Raw genomic sequence first — 10,416 nt, forward strand, 5'->3', positions numbered from 1 at the left:
ATTTTAGTGCTGAGGCTGTTGAATCCAGTAGAAAATTAACTTAGTGCTTAGCTGCTATGGATTGAATTTAATTGCATTTTGTGACTTTTTGATGCTTTTGAGTAGCCAATTCTGGTTATGAAATGCAAACTCTGTAAAAGGAAATACTGATAAAGCTTTAACTTACTTGCTGTTTTTACAGACTTTACAGACTGCCCCACTGTCAATTCTAACTAATCAGATCTTATGTTTTATTTGAATTTCAATCACAAACTTGAAAAGAAGGCATGTTTCATTCGAAGACGAATGAATCAGTTTAAATGCAACCTTACAGTAACATCTCAGCCTCAGGTACAGAATGATTTTAGTGTTTAAAAAGCAGGAGTCTGCTCCTAGCTTAGAAATTATTCTAGGTCGAATATTGAAGAGATTCTTGCACAATGTGTCGGGAAGCCATTTTATGATTGAACGTTTGCCCTCCTTACTAAGAAGCCGTTTTATAAAACAACTGTATCTGACATGTGAGCTGTGCAAGGTTATCATGTGAACTCTCCAATTAGCTGAGACTGGTACCTCTTTATGAGAGGAGTTTATCTCACTAGCAGGCGCCTAACTCAGCTGTTTTTCCCACCTGACGAATGGCTTAGGGCCTGTAGGAGTGATTAGTCAAGCTTCACAGATCTGTCAATTAGCGTTTCTTCCTTATGAATTATTGTCTTTCACTGTTATCTGTCTAATTAAGAACATGCAATTTCTTTTTCAAACTTTTGTACAAAGGAAGCCACTTTGTATCAATACATTGGAGTAGCCTGCTGGGCATTTGAACAGCTGGTAACCTACTCTCCTAGATTATTAGAACCTAGTTAGTTTAGCTGATAGGTATCAATGTTATGTTGTCACAGTGATGCTATTAGTGAATAAAGGGGATATCTAAAATTATACTAAACTGTCCATAACAGGATTTTATTCCAGACTTCCAAACAGTACGATGTCCGGGACGAATCAAGAGAGAGGCTTTACAGGTCTGAGTCCACAAGGGATTCCCTGGGCCGTCTCAAATCTCCACTTTAACATCAGTCCAGTTTAGAAATTCAGAACAAGCAATTCTTTTTCTGCAGAACAATCTTTTCTTTTGTTATTCCACAAAATTGAAAGCACCATCCCAATCTCCCCCCCCCCCCCCCCCCCATCCATTCTCACTCCACTCTAATTCTCCTGAAGGATGCTAATTCAGGATCTTACAGGGCCAAAAAAGTAAAAACATCTCTTGAATAACTCTCTACCTGAAAGTTAACATTTTTCACGACATTGGGATACTGCTCAGTGTGAGCAGATCTGTTTTTGGGAAGCAAAGGAAAACTGTATAAATTCAGGATAAACCTGCAATACAGCATCTTCAGAAACAACCAGACACAGGGTCAAGGCATTGACACCAACACCAGTGAGAAACTAAACATACAGACGTGGCAAACCATCAGTCTTTAATCTTTTAGAATGGGTTGTAGGTATCATTAATATGTAAATCTCAGGACTTCTTACAAATCACCTTCTCGAGATAACTTAAGGTTTGTAACAAAAGGTGACATCTCAGCTCAGACAATGTATTAAAGGTATGAGGTCACAGTCTGTATCCCAATTTTGAATCTGACAGGTTCTGTTTCCAAAGTGAAATTTACAAAATATTACATGCATGCACCGCCTGCATTGACTGCCAGCAGACTGCGCATTTTTTGAACAAAATCAAATTTTTGGATCAGAAATTGGCTAGCTGAAAGAAGACAGAGGGTGGTGGTTGATGGGAAATATTCATCCTGCGGTTCAGTTACGAGTGAGTTACCACAAGGATCTGTTTTGGGTCCACTGCTCTTCATCATTTTATAAATGACCTGGATGAGGGCATAGAAGGTGGGTTCGTAAATTCATGGATGACACTAAAGTCGGTAGAGTTGTGGATACTGAATAAGGATGTTGTCAGTTACAGAGGGACATAGATAAGCTGCAGGGCTGGGCTGAGAGGTGGAAAATGGAGTTTAATGCGGAAAAGTGTGAGGTGATTCATTTCGGAAAGAGCAACAGGAATGCAGAGTACTGGGCTAATGGTAAGATTCTTGGTAGTGTAGATGAGCAGAGAGATCTTAGTGTCCAAGTACGTAGATCCTTGAAAGTTACCCAGGTTGATAGGGCTGTTAAGAAGGCATACTGTGTGTTAGCTTGTGTTGGTAGAGGGATTGAGTTTCAGAACCATGAGATCATGCTGCAGCTATACAAAACTCTGGTGCGGCCAGATTTGGAGTATTGCGCACAGTTCTGGTCACCGCATTATAGAAAGGATGTGGAAGCTTTGGGAAAGGTTCAGTGGAGATTTACTAGGATGTTACCTGGTATGGAGGGAAGGTCTTAGGAGGAAAGGCTGAGGGGCTTGCGGCTGTTTTCGTTAGGGAGAAGGAGGTTGAAAGATGACTTAACTGAGACATAAGATAATCAGAGAGTTAGATAGGTTGGACAGTGAATGCCTTTTTCCTTGGATGGCAATGGCTAGCACGAGGGGATATAACTTTAAATTGAGGGGTGATAGATATAGGACAGATGGTCAGAGATAGTTTCTTTACTCAGAGTAGTCGAGGTGTGGAACGTACTGCCTGCAATAGTAGTAGACTCGCCAACTTTAAGGGCATTTAAATGGTCATTGGATAGACATATGAACGAGAATGGAAGAGTGTCGGTTAGGTGAGCTTCAGATTGGTTCCACAGGTTGGTGCCACATTGAGGGCCGAAGGGTCTGCACTGCGCTGTAATGTTCTATGTATCTATAAATATAATTCTCCAAATACAAATTCACCCTATACACTTATATCCATGTGTGCGTGCATGAGAGAAAGCAAATGTCTATGTCTATGCTGTTTATCTCTATGCCTTTTTGATAACAAATGTTTTATTTCTGTAAATGTTGTTATAAATCAGAGTTGGGTACTAATAGTTAGATACCATAAGAATCCTGGGAGACCCTTATTTCTGGCTTACTTCCTAATGAACAAACATTAAACCAGCTCACCTATTTATTTCTAATTTTGTTTCATTTTTCTTGTTTATTCCCTGCTACGATGAGTCTCTCTGGATGGTTGACAGGCTGGGGCAATGTGGGTTGGGCCTTGAGTGGCTGAATGTTTTATTGTTCTGGAAGGTGGAAAAGGGGGGTCAAAGCTTCAGCAAAAACCCAGCAGAGCTGAGGACATACGACACCTTACTCTGTGGGAACAGGGAGATCAACAGAGGACAGAGAAATCAGGACCTGAAATCCGAGCTGACACCAGGCTACCTTGTGATCAGTGCTTTGATTAGCAATGCCAACCTTCTACCTTCACCTAGCTTCCCATTAAACTTCTTTGTAAGGAGTCTCAGTTCATAATTATTCTCTTCAACGTATGCAGCCAATTCATTCAGTTTTGTTACAATGCAGCACACATTCAGCTTTTACTTTTATTTTTTGTGATCGTTTGAATCCAGCTTTTATTGCTGGTACGTTTATCCTCCTTGTCTCTTTTTATCGTTCTCCAACGTTCATTTTCCACATCACCACACTGCTCACCGGCCTTGATTTGGATTGGCCATGCTAAATTGCCCATTGTGTCCAGGGATGTGCAAGTTAGGTGGGTTAGCCAAGGGAAATGCACAGTTATAGTTTCACAGTAATAGGAGCAGGAGTAGGCCATTTGGCCCATCCAGCCTGCTCTGCCATTCATTAAGATCATCTCAGCTCCTCCTATCTGCATTGTCCCAACTACCCTTTAATTCCCTACAATGCAATAACCCAGCCAACTGTATCCTGAATATACCATGGACTAGGACGAGGCCATGTCCCCTAGTCCTAGTTTAATTCACCAGCAGAAACGACAGGACAGGATAGGTGGGGTGGGGGTGGGTCTGTGTGGCATGTTCTTCAGAGGGGTCAGCGTTGCCTTTATGGGCTGAATGGCCTGATTCCACACTGTCGGGCTTCAATGATTGTGTGCACTCAGGATGACAGCTCACAGAACCTCCCACTTTCTGCAAATCGTAAGACAAGTCCCACCCTGCCCTCTTGTATGTGTCTTCTGTAACTGCTTAATCATTTCTAGTGAATACAGCCCACACCTCCCACTGCTGCCAGTAACCTTTACAATGCTGATGAAACAAGGCAATATCTGCTGTACTGAAAACCGTAAGGCTTCTAACGATACCAGTTACTGATTCACCGCTCCTTCTGATGGACAGCGTTGGAAATACAATGTTGAAGGCTGAATGAAATGAGCAGTTTAAAACAAAATCCCACCTAACCCTTCACTAGGTTCTCCACTCAGCACACTGTACTTACTGCCAGTAAACCTGAAAGCACTTCATCCACACAGTGCAATGAATTCCCACTTTCCACTAGAATTCCAGATGTGCTCCCTCACTCAGCTACTGTCTCTCAAATGAAAGATTTCATTGTAACTTCTGCTGCCAGTCAGGGCAAAACATCTTTGAAAACTGCTCTGAAAGTCTAGTCTTCACAATCACACTTCTACTTTCACTGAGGACGATTAGAGTCATACAGCACGGAAACAGACCCTTCGGCCCAACTCGTTGGTGCCGACCAGATATCCTAAATTCATCTAGTCCCATTTGTCAGCATTTGGCCCATATCCCTCAAAACCCTTCCTATTCATGTACCCATCCAGATGCCTTTTAATATGTTGTAATTGTACCAGCCTCCACCGCTTCCTTTGGCGGCTCATTCCACAGAGACATCACCATCTTTGTGAGGAAGTTTCCCCTCAGGTTACCCCTCTCATCTCAAAACTATGTCCTATACTTTTGGACTCCCATATCCTGGGGAAAAGATCTTGGCTATGCATCCTATCCATGCCCCTTATGAACTTCTATAAGGTCACCCCTCAGCCTCCACTCCAGGGAAAATAGACCCAGTCTATTCAGCCTTTCCCTGGAGCTCAAACTTTCCAACTCTGGCAAAAGCCTTGTAACTCCTTTCTGAACTCTTTCAAGTATCGCAACATCTTTCCTCCAGCAGGGAGATCAGAACTGAGTGTGGTATTCCAAAATATGGTCTAAATCAATGTACTGACCAGTGAAGGAAAGCATACCAAACAGCTCCTTCATTATCTGATCTACTTGCGACTCCACTTTCAAGGAAGTACGAACCTGCTCTCCAAGGTCTTTTTGTTCTACTACACTCCCCAAGACCTTAGCATTAGGTGTACAAGTCCTGCCCTGATTTGCCTTACCAAAACGCAAAATCTCATACTCATCTAAATTAAACTCCATCTGCCATTCCTTGGCCCATCAGCCTATCTAATCAATTCTAATTTATAATGAACTTCCTTTCCCCTCTCATTCCCAGAAAGCTGAAAATCTCCATCCCTCAGACTCTTTCCCCCATTCTCACTTTGCTGAACCTAATTCCTCTGTACCTCATCCTGAAGGGTCTGGTCCATGCTGATTAACAGGCCCACACTCAGGGGGAATCTAATGAAAACAGACAGAATGCTGAACAGCCAGGACATAGTGGACATTGACAAGATGTCTCCATTGGTAGGAGAGACTAGAACTTGAGGGCACAGCCTTCGAGTAAGGGGAAGACTTTTCAGAATGGAGATAAAAAGAAATGTCTTCAGCCAGAGAGTGCTGAATCTATAAAATTCATTGCCACAGAAGGACAGGTCACCGAGTATATTTAAGACTGAGATAGATAGCTTCTTGAGTATCGAGGGAATCGAAGGTAATGGGAAGAAAGCAGGAGAATGAGGTTGAGAAATTTATCAGCCATGATTGAATGGCGGAGCAGACTCGATGGGTTGAATGGCCTAATTTCTGTTCTGATGTCTTATGGTCTCACACAGTGTGACAGAATTGGGAGCAGGGGTAGACCATTTGGTTTTTCGAGCTTGCACCAGCACTAAACAGATCATAACTGGATATGAATATACTTACATCTGGGTGGATAGGTTGAGATATTTTTCACGAGTGTAGGAGGTTGAGAGGTGACTTTATAGAGGATTATAAGATCATGAGGGGTATAGATGAGGTGACCAGCAGGTGTCCTTTCCCTAGGGTGGGGGTTTCAAGATGAGGGAGCAAATTTTGAAGGGGAGAGGAGAAAGGGTTTGAAAAGATATGAGGAGAACCTTTTTTTTTTAAAGAAAGTGGTTTGTGTATGGAATGAATGTCCAGAGGAAGTGGGGGATGCAGGAACAGTAACAATATTTAAAAGACATTTGGATAAGTACATGAATAGGAAATGTTCGGAGGGATATGGGCCAATCACTGGCAAATGGACCAGTTTAATTTGAGAACGTAGCATGGACTAGTTGGACTGAAGGGTCTGTTTCTGTGCTGTATGATCTTGTAGAAGTTCTCTACTGGTCTGAAAACCATTTTCTTGGAGATCCAAGATGGCGGTGGTCTGAGTGGTCTGCTGTGTTGGGCTCTGTGCCATATCCTCTGGCAATGTGGGCCTTTACCCCCCCCCCCCCCCTCGTTAACCATCCTTAGGAGAAAAAATTACTAATATAAACTTAGTGAATATCTGGAGGTGCTATAATTGTGGTTTGACAGCTTTAGGACCAGAATGAAAGCAAATGAAGGAAAGGGGCCGACAGGGGTGCAGCAGGCAGGGCACTCCCCTACTGCATCGGGGGCGCCTGGAGCCATTGCTCAAACTCCCAGGGCAGCCCCATTGGATTTAATGGGGCAGCAGTTACTCTCGAAGTTTGCCAAACTCTGAGAAAAGATTGAAGCAGCGGTGGAACCACTATCTGCCACACTGGAAAAGCATGGAGCAGGAAATTCAAATGTTGGCCCGAAGAGAATAGGCAGTGGAGGAGAGGACCGTGGCATCGGAGACCATGGCGGAGGTCTCAGGAGGAAGGATCCAAATGCTGGAAGACCAGGTTCGGGTCCTTCAGGAGCAAATGGACGACCTGGAAAATTAAAGTAGGAGAAAAAGCTTACAGCTCGTGGGTCTTCCGGAACGCGAGGGAGGTGAAGGCCTCGTTGGAATCCTGGAGAAGTGGTTCCTAATGTTCTTGGGGCTGGAGTTGGAGTTGGTGTTGGGCCTGTTGAGTTTGGGGCTTGCAATGTGCAGGTCAGGACCGGACCCATGCCCCCGCACGGTCCTTGTGCGCCTCCTGCATTATAAAGAAAAACAGTTAGTGATTGAAACAGCAAGAAGACTGGGAAGAGATCCACAGGCTTTAATGCACAAAGGCTCAAGAATAATATATTCTCAGGAGCCAGAATTAAGAGAAGAAAGGGCTTTTGATTAAGTTAAGAGAAAATTAAGGGATCTGAACATTCAATGTTCCTTGAGGTTCATGGCCATGGGGGGAATGGTATATCATTTTGATTCAGCAGAAAAGGCGAAGGACTTTGTGAATTCTCTGAATTCAAGGACTCAGGTCTGGATGGGGCCATCAATACAGACAATGGTACAGTTCTTTCTGCCCCTTCTTTTCTTTTCTCACTCTCCCCATTTGCTTTGTGGTTATTGGCTTCTCCGTACTGCCTTGATGTAAAACCGGAATTATTTAGTATATCGGTCAGTTGTGCATTATGTGGGGACTTTTGTTTTAACTGCTCTCCTTTTGGTTTTGGTTTGGGGTTGGCTATACCTGTGGTTAAGATGTATGGAGAAGGGGTGTGTGGGTGGGGGGGCGGGGGGGGAGGAGGGAGGGGAGGAATGGGCATCCATTGTTAACTCTCAGCATGTAAATAACGTGTTTTTTTTTCATCTGTGAATTGCCTGGGGCTAGGGCACGGCCTCAGCTGGAAGGATCCAGGATGTTAGCTATGGGTAAGGTGGGGTGGGGTGGTGGGGGAGTTATGATAGGGTATTCTTCTCTTTTAGCTCTAAGAGTCGAGGAGTGGCTATACTGATAAGAAGGAATCTCCCTTTCCAGGTAATTGAGCAAATTAAGGACAAACTTGGCCAGTTCATCATTCTTAAAGCTCAACTACATGGAGAAGAGTATGGCGTCCTGAATGTGTATTTCCCCCCGCCCCCATGTGAACCCTCTTACATTTCTGATTGATGCAGTTGCTAAATTAATGAGTCTTGGGGTGCACAGCACGATCATAGGAGGGGATTCTAATCGCCTCAGATCCTGAGGTAGACAGGGTGACAAAGGGCCTGGTATGTATGACTGCACAATCTAAGCAGCTGGTGGACATGATTAGTTTCCCTACAGGTTCCCTAAACTGTAGATAAGTTTCCCTACAGTTCGGCCCAACAAGTCCACACTGACCCTCCGAAGAGTAATCCACCCAGACCCATTTCCCTCTGACTAATGCATCTAACACCATGGGCAATTTAGTATGGCCAATTCATCTTACCCGTACCTCATTGGACTGTGTGAGGAAACCAGAGCACCTGGAGGAAACCCACGCAGACACGGGGAGAATGTGCAAACTCCACACACAGTTGTCCATGGCCGTGTTGCATTTCGCTTTTGGGGGGAACGGTATATCATTTTGATTCAGCAGAAAAGGCGAAGGACTTTGTGAATTCTCTGAATTAAAGGACTCCGGTCGGGATGAGGCCATCGATATGGACATAGTGCATGTATGCCACAAAGATTGATCCTGGGTTCGGTGGTCTCCTAGACGCAGAAAAGGCATTTGACCGGATAGAATGGCTATACTTGTTTGGGGTCCCCGAGCATTTTGGTCTGGGGGGATCCTTTGCTAGATGGGTGGTGGTGTTGTACAATGATCCTAAGGCAGCAGTCATCACAAACAGCACAAAGTCAGATAGCTTTCACATTGGGAGAGGCAGTCGACAGGGGTGTCCTCTTTCACCACTGCTATTTACCTTGGCAATTGAGCCATTAGCTGAGGCTATCAGGAGGGATCCTGAAATAGCGGGGCCAGAGGTGGGAATGGGGGAGCACAAGGTTACCCAATATGCTGATGACGTCCTTTTGTTCTTGGCCAATCTGGAGGAGTCAGTTTCTCGATTGATTCAAACAATTAATTTATTTGGCTGTTTTCCGGGCTGCAGGATCAACTTTACAAAATCGGAAGCCGTGCCGGTGGGGGGATTAGCGGAGCTGCCTGATCTGAAGGATGGAATGCAGTCCCTGTTTAGATGGTCGTCAAAAGGATTTTTGTATTTGAGAATTTTTATTACTCCTCCCTTCCACCAGCTGTATAAAGCTAACTATGTACAATTACTGGAGAGGATAAAGCAGGATTTGCAGCGGTGGGACGGATTACCGTTATCATGGTTAGGCCGAATAGCCCTGATTAAAATGAATGTTCTTCCTCGCCTGTCGTACCCCATGAGAATGCTCCTGTTGTTGCTACCCAGATGAATTTTACTGAGGCTTGATGGTTCTTTTATTTGGTGTCGCAGGCGCCCCCTAATTAAGTTTATCAAATTGCAGCTCTCGCAGGGTGAGGGAGTGGGGTGAACCTTCCTGACTTGAAGAGACATCAAATATGCACTTTGTTACCATTTCTGGATGGCTGGGCACGGGGATGATTCAGGGTCAATTTGGCTTGATGTTGAAGCCTCGCAGTTGCGATGTCCCTTAATTATTTATGGATAAGATGAAATCCATGACCGAGCAGTGTAAGAGTCCAATCATTTTAAATACAGTGAAAGCCTGGAGGATAATGAGGCAAGCTGAGGGCAATTGGCTTCAGACCTCACTGTTTATCCCATTGGTGGGAGCCCAAGGATTTCAACCTGGGGCAATGGACTCCGGCTTTAAGTCATGGGAGAATAAGGGAATCTCCTGTCTGGGAGATTTATTCAAGGGGGAGGTCTTGATGTCATTTAGTCAGAAATATGGATTGTACCTATTCCGGTACTTTCAGATAAGGGATTATATACAGAAAAAGTCGATGGTCCCAGCTCAGCTTTACAGGTCAGACGTGGAGAAAGAGTACTCCATTGTGCTGGTGTTCTTTCAATCAGTACTTTGTATTATTTACAAAAGGGACGTGCCTTAGGGGACATGGAGGGAATCTGTAGAACGTGGCATCAGGAGCTCGGAGAGGATACTTCATTGGAAATATGCAAAGAAATGGGAAAATGTAAGGAAAATTTCAATATGTAACAAAGCACAGGCCATGAAATTGAAGATTTTACACAGGGCTCATATGGCGCCAGAGAGGCTAGCTAAGTTCAAGAGAGGAGTATCACCAGGATGTCCCAAATGTAAAATTAGTATAGGCACTCTCTCACACTGCTATTGGTCATGTTTTAAGATCCAGACTTACTGGAGTGCTATAGTAAGGGAGCCAAAGGACATCCTCGGGATTGAAGTTAAAGTGGATCTGGCATTTCTTCTTCTGGGGGTTTGCAAATTTGCCCTCTCCTGGGGAAACATGGGAAGAGACTGTGTAACATTCTTACCCACTATGCAAGGAAGAACATTTTAATGAAATAGACATTGG

At 44.1% G+C, this 10,416-nt stretch overlaps 1 long non-coding RNA gene across 2 annotated transcripts in view; it reads right to left on the minus strand.

Annotated features, from left to right (window-relative positions):
- Positions 1 to 1,033: 1,033 nt before the first annotated feature.
- LOC122548224 overlaps positions 1,034 to 10,416 on the minus strand; it is a 36,974-nt gene continuing 27,591 nt past the window's right edge. Inside the window, exon 3 of one of the 2 annotated variants that reach the window (XR_006311191.1) lies at positions 1,034 to 1,044. This is a non-coding gene — a long non-coding RNA (uncharacterized LOC122548224). Of the gene's footprint in view, positions 1,045 to 7,108; positions 7,143 to 10,416 lie in introns of those variants that run through there. The other variant, XR_006311192.1, reaches the window with a different exon arrangement.

This window comes from Chiloscyllium plagiosum, unplaced genomic scaffold (assembly GCF_004010195.1).
Source record: "Chiloscyllium plagiosum isolate BGI_BamShark_2017 unplaced genomic scaffold, ASM401019v2 scaf_74, whole genome shotgun sequence".
Lineage (NCBI taxonomy): Eukaryota > Metazoa > Chordata > Chondrichthyes > Orectolobiformes > Hemiscylliidae > Chiloscyllium > Chiloscyllium plagiosum.